At 44.9% G+C, this 6,863-nt stretch overlaps 1 pseudogene; it reads left to right on the forward strand.

The window, feature by feature from the left end:
- Window positions 1–533: 533 nt before the first annotated feature.
- LOC129629564 (mitochondrial fission factor-like) lies at window positions 534–1,481 on the forward strand (annotated as a pseudogene).
- Window positions 1,482–6,863: the final 5,382 nt, after the last annotated feature.

Raw genomic sequence — 6,863 nt, forward strand, 5'->3', positions numbered from 1 at the left:
GAAGACGTAGGAAAAGAGGAAACGCCTAGCACTTAAAGCTAAGACTGACCACAACTCACAACCATAACTCTACATCTTCCAGAATATAGATCCTTTACTCATCTACTTCTAGACTAATGACAAAAACTACAACTGGGCACAAAGAAATCTTAATTTAAAAAGTGTTGACACTGGCAGTGCTTTATGGCCACCATGCAAGAGGAATTATGAAGGTTTAAATAAGAAAATCAGTCTTCCAACAATAAAAATGTACCTTCTAAAATTTTCTTGAGGAATACAGAAAATAGTGTTTCAATTAGAGGCAAAAGAAGAATGATGACAAAGACATGAAATATTCAAATGTATTGGACATGCGCAAATCTGCGCTCGTGGGAAGTTTCACCATCCTCAATTAGCTCAATATTTTTTTAAAAAAGAAAGAATGCTTAAGAGAAAAAAGGAAAAGAGCAAAGAAAGAGACGAATTTAAGTCAGGAATCTAATAAAGGTAAAAATAATACGCCAAGCCGGCGGGCGGCGGCCCTCGCCGGGACCCTCCAGCGGGCCCAGGGGGACAAAAGTGGCCCTAAATCCAGCACGTGCATACTGAGGCAAGTTAATGGATTTAATATGAAGCACAGAAGCAGATAATGCCAAAGAGCAAGCAGTAATTGGTACACATTTGGTGAGTGGGGCGGCCTTTCCTTCTCCCACTGCTGCTGAGATGGCGGAAATTAGTCGAATTCAGTATGAAATGGAATACACCGAAGGTATTATCAGCGAATGAGGGTCCCAGAAAAATTAAAGGTAGCACCACCAAATGCTGACCTGGAGCAAGGATTTCAAGAAGGAGTTTCAAACGCTAGTGTGCTTATGCAAGTTCCAGAGAGAATTGTGGTAGCAGGAAATAATGAAGACATTCCATTTTCAAGACCAGCAGATCTTGACCTTATACAGTCAACTCCCTTTAAGCCTCTGGCTCTAAAAACACCACCTCGTGTGCTTACGCTGAGTGAAAGACCGCTAGATTTTCTGGATTTAGAAAGACCTGCTCCAACCCCTCAAAATGAAGAAATCCGTGCAGTTGGCAGGCTACAAAGAGAACGCTCTATGAGTGAAAATGCTGTTCGCCAAAATGGACAGCTGGTCAAAACTGACTCCATTCCTGTGTCGCGTGGTGCGTCTGCTGCCGCCACTTCTAATCCTCATCATGACAGCGTCAGGTATGGCATTTCAAATATAGATGCAATGATTGAAGGAACTTCAGAAGACATGACAGTTGTACATGCAGCTTCATTAAGACGACAGATAATCAAACTAAATAGACGTCTACAACTTCTGGAAGAGGAGAACAAAGAACGGGCTAAAAGAGAAATGGTCATGTATTCAATTACTGTAGCATTCTGGCTGCTTAATAGCTGGCTCTGGTTTCGCCGCTAGAGGTAACCTCAGCTCTCAGAAATATTGTCTCAACAGCTGGAAATATAAAGAATTTGCAAACTTCTTTGTTTTCTGTCTTTGCATTGTATGCCGTTTCATAGTCCACGCCCTGGAAATGTATTTCTCCCAGAAAGGAGGGGGAAGGACTTACATTTGCAGAAGTAAAGGTATATTCTGTCACTTGACTGTTTTTACTTTTAACCAGTTCCGCCATAACACCTACTTAAAATTCACACTTTGCATGTTTTGTAAATAGGATCTAGTTGATTTTTTTTTTAAGGAATTTTGTTTTTTGCCTCTTCAGTCTGCACCACTAATTCTGAGTGTGAGAAAGTGTATAGAAAATGGGTTTAGTGAAATGTCTGTAAAGAAAAAATAGTACTTCATTTTGTCCTATTTGTAGTGATTTCTCAAACCCTATTAGATTAAACAATTTAGTTAATAGACATTTTTGCATCCACATTCCAACATTAACACTACTGAAGTCCTGGTCTGGTGTCAGATTTAATAAAATCAAGCCACCCCATGTTTCATGATCACCTCCAATATAATAATTCCTAACATTTTCAGCGGTTTATCTAAAATGTGGGCAAAAATGTGCGTTTTTATTTTTATTTTGCAGATGGTTTTCTATAAAGTACATTTTTACTAAGTCTGTGTGTGAATGATTTAAAAAACTACAGAATAAGGTACAAATGTGGTGTATTTAATAAACTGTCAACCAAAAAAAAAAAAATAATATGCCAATATGATTTTTATACACACATATCTCCTAGGAATATAATACACAATAAAATGAGAAGTAAATGAAAAAATAAAGTAAAAAGGTGAAAGGAATGGAAGTAAAAGAAACAAAGCACTACAAGAAACAAAAACATTTTCTAATCATACTCAAGAAATGCACAACACACACACACCCTTTGTGTATTTGTTGTTGTTGTTTTCCAGGGATAACATGCAAAACCAGGAAGAAAAAGAAATCATCTTTCTGAGACTCATATAAAAAGGGCCTCAATAGGGAATTCTCTGTTGGTCCAGTGGTTAAGACTCCCTGCTTCCCCTGCAGGGGCACAGGTTCAATCCCTGATTGGAGAACTAAGATCCTACATGTCATGAAGCCAAATAAATAAATAAATAAATAAAGTTATTAAAAACAAATACAATAAAAACAGTCTCAACAGATTTATAGGTCTTAAGGAAGGATAAAGTAAGATCTAACTACTATTCAAATTTATTTAAAACTGTAACACATTTTTATATGAAATTTCCATGCAATTATTATGGGATTCCTCTTGTCCTAGCCCCACTGCCGGGGTTGTCTGGAGGCTCCTGGGGAGAAGTGGGCAGCCTGTGAGCACTGGAGGAACATTATCCCTTTGAGATATGGTTGTCTGATTTCTAGCTTTATTCTGTGTTAAGTCAGTGATTCCTGGGACTTTGATTTGGTGGGTCTGAGGTGAGGTTTCTTATGTATTTCTATCCAATTCCTAGCAGATGGTGATTCTGGCGGTCTGGGGACCACACTTTGAGAAACAGGGTTCGAAATCAGTAGATGGTCTCCACTGTAAGAAAACAAAACATCCAAATTAAATTTTCAGCAGCACAAGGCAAAACAGCAACAACAAAGTAAAGAGATTCACAGATTAGAGAATGGATTTACGGTTGCCTGGGGAAAGGATGGAGGGAAAGGGCATAGTTACAGAGTTTGGGATGGACATGTACACACTGCTATATTTAAAATGGATAACCAACAAGGACCTACTGTATAGCACAGGAAACTCTGCTCAATGTTATGTGGCAGCCTGCATGGAAGGCAGTTTGGGGGAGAATGGATACATATATAAATGGGTGATCACCATATTGTTAATCAGCTAAACCCCAATACAAAATTAAAAGTTTAAAAACAACAACAAATTAATTTTTAAAATTTCCCCCAACAAGAAGAAAATAGAAAAAGTATGCCATAAGCTTCAACTGTCACACTGTGAGGCCTCCCTGGCCCTTCTCTGGGTAAGCCGGGCTGGAAAGATTTTTCAGAGATGTCTACCACTGGAAAACATTACAGTCACCTCCTGCCCCTGGAAACAGTTCAAAATAAAAGCGTGAGAGAAGGCCGAGCAAATGTCCAGTACTTCCCATTCAGACTTGTCTTTAATGCTCCCTTTGAAATATCAGACTCTTAAAGTCACATTTTTGGCGGCCCTACTTTTCCGGCGTCTCAGGCACGTTATTAGTCGGCTATTAGGTATCACGGCACCCGTCAGAGAGGAAATCTCGGTGACGTTTGCAGCCAGGGATAGAAGTGGGTACTGAGGACAGAGCATTGTTTGCCTGCCCGATGTCCAATCGGGTCTCTGGTGCCTGGCTTCCTGCACTTAGAAAGGCTGCAGCAAGGTCAAAGTCCCCAGCTGGGTCTTTTGCTCGGCTGCAGTCGGAGCAGGAGCTGGGAGAGGCCCCCCCATCTTTTTCCTAGGGGAGCAGCTTGCCTATTACTAGGATGTAAGGCCAGCCTGTGTCAATGTTCCATCTCCTTTCAGATTTGGACCACAAAGCCAGCTCCTTCCCCAAGCTCCAGCCTATTCCAGCTGCTTCAACCTGGGTTGCCCTCTGCAGAGACCCCTGAATGCAGGGCAAGCAGAGGAGGTATGGAGCGGGAGGGGAGACTTTCATAGATGCCTGAACCATCAGGGTTTCTCGGATGGAGCCTGGCATCCCAAAGAGGCAAAAACACCACCCTGACCTGTTAGGGCCAGTCTGTGCCTACCTAACTACCCTCCTGGGTGTTTCTCAGGACATGCAGTGTCACATTGCTGAGGCTTGGGGGGTGAGGGGAGGAGTGACCATCATCCAGCCCCCTCTTCCTAAGAAAGCATCCATCAGCCTTCTAGAGAGCTTGTCTGGGAGACCTACCTCCCGCTACAGAAGCCTAGAGATTCCTTTCCTTTCTGACCCAGCTCAGCCTGGAGAAGGCATCCGGGTAGGCTTGGCCAGCAGAATGGTCTCCACTGGGATTCTTAGGCAAGTGATGCAAAGAACTGAGGACAGCTGGAGTCTTGGTGTTAGCTGTGGCCACTCAGAGCATGGAGCCAAGGCTCTATCTGTCGCAGGGTTTTGTTGTTTAGTCACTCAGTCGTCTGACTCTTTTACGACCCCATGGACTGTCGCCTGCCAGGCTCCTCTGTCCGTGGGATTCTCCAGGCAAAAATGCTGGAGTGGGTTGCCATTTCCTTCTCCTAGGGATCTTCCCGATCCAGGGAATGAATCCTCGTCTCCTGCATTGCAGGCGGATTCTTTGTCTGAGCCACGTGGGAATCGCTTACCATAGGATTCCTGTTCCCCAGTTCTGGTCACCATGCCCTACTGATTTGCCCCCCACCTCTGAACTCCCCCCTTGTTGAAGATGGCAGCAGAGTTCATTTGTTACTTGCTACCAAGAAAACTGTCTGGTACACCTGAGGAGGAAGGGGGTTCAGAGGAAAACCTTGAGGAGATGGGGAAACAGTGAAATTCATATACTGATGGACATGTGAAAAAGGAGTTTTAAAAATCCATGACCAATGACCGAAGGTCACTGTCCTTAGTTTCCTGGATACAGGAGGATCAGATGTTCCACTCTTTGCTCTGTGGCTGGCGGGCCAGGCAGGGGCCTGGATGAGTGAGGAGGGAGTTTGGTGCTGGGCAGCTGAGTGCCTGCAAACAGCTGTTGAGCCTTTTGAAGTTGGTCTTTCATTCCAGACCCCGGGGGCAGTTGTTTCTGTCTGCTTGTCCCCAAACGCCTGAGTCAGCACAAAGGGTGGAGGGGTGGGGAGCCCTGAGGGCGGGGCTCTGTCTGCTTCTCTCCTGGAACCCAGGATGCAGTCCATTGGAGGATGACATCACCAGCACAGTGGTTCTGCCTTCTAGATTCTGGAGCGACTGACCCTCTGTGTTATGAATGCATGCCTATCAATCATATCAATCATCAGTCATGCATGTTATCAATCATCAGATGTGGACCCTGTGCCCAGAAAAAAAGGGAGGGACAGGGGTGGACCATGCTCATCAGTGGACCCTTGGCAGGTTCAGTATCCCCCTAGCTCACCCTACAGATTGCAGACAACCAAGTCGGGACCAGGCAGACAAGAGCCCCTGTGCGATGTCTAAAGAAAATGCAGACACATGATTAATCAGCGACATATATTTGTCTGCCTGCTTTGGTAGCACATTGTAGGATACATGCCCTGCATTTCAGAACCTAAATCCTGAAGCCACAAGACCCTGTTGACTGTTTTGTTTGACGTCAGGTGACAAGGCTCCACGCTTGGCTACCAGAGGACCTGCAGCAGAGGGAGGGCATAGAGAGGGAGTTTAGGATGGCTGACCTGGGAGCTTGTCCTCTTTACCTAACACCTCCTGACCCCATCCTGCCTCTGCTGTGTCTCTGAAGTGGCTACAGCTGGCTGACACAGAAAAAGCCCCATGGCCCCAGAGCAACTTGCCAATGGAAGGGCTGGCGGAGGGGTGGGGACAGGGCAGATGTCCCCAGGGATCATCCCAGGTGCATTGGGCACCGCCTGAAGGATTGGGAGGCTGTATGGCCATCCCTGGGTGCTTCTCTGAACCTCAGCTAAAATTAGCCCTGGACTATACCTGCATATTTTTAAGCTGGAAAAGAAAAAGTGAAAGTCGTTCAGTCATGTCCGACTCTTTGCAACCCCATGGACTGTAGCCTGCCAGGCTCCTCTGTCCATAGAATTCTCCAGGCAAGAATACTGGAGTGGGTTGCCATTTCCTCCTCCGGGGATCTTCCCAACCCAGGGATCGAACCCAGGTCTCCTTCATTGCAGGCAAATTCTTTACTGTCTGAGCCATCAGGGAAACTAGTCGTGTCAGACTCTTTGCAACCCTATGGATTGTAGCCCTCCAGGCTTCTCTGTCCATGGGATTATCCTAGCAAGAATACTGGAGTGGATTGCTGTTTTCTCCTCCAGGGGATCTTCCCATCCCAGAGATTGAACCTGGGTCTCCTGCGGCTTCTGCATTGGAAGGCAGACTCTTCGCCATTGAGCCACCTGGGAAGCACAATGGAATACTACTCGGCCATAAAAAAAGAATGAATTGATGCCATTTACAGCAACATGGACAGACTTCAGTTCAGTTCAGTCACTGAATCATGTCTGACTCTTCGCGACCCAATGGACTGCAGCACACCAGGCTTCCCTGTCCATCACCAACTCCTGAAGTTTGCTCAAACTCATGTCCATTAAGTCAGTGATGCCATCCAAGTACCTCATCCTCTGGAAAAGACCCTGATGCTTGGAAAGATTGAAGGCAGGAGGAAAAGGGGATGACAGAGGATGAAACAGGATGGATGGACCTAGAGACTATCATACTAAATGAAGTAAGTCAGAAAAAGAGACAAATATCATATGATATTGCTTATATATGTACTATAAAATATGATGC

Source organism: Bubalus kerabau, chromosome 16 (genome assembly GCF_029407905.1).
Source record: "Bubalus kerabau isolate K-KA32 ecotype Philippines breed swamp buffalo chromosome 16, PCC_UOA_SB_1v2, whole genome shotgun sequence".
NCBI lineage: Eukaryota > Metazoa > Chordata > Mammalia > Artiodactyla > Bovidae > Bubalus > Bubalus kerabau.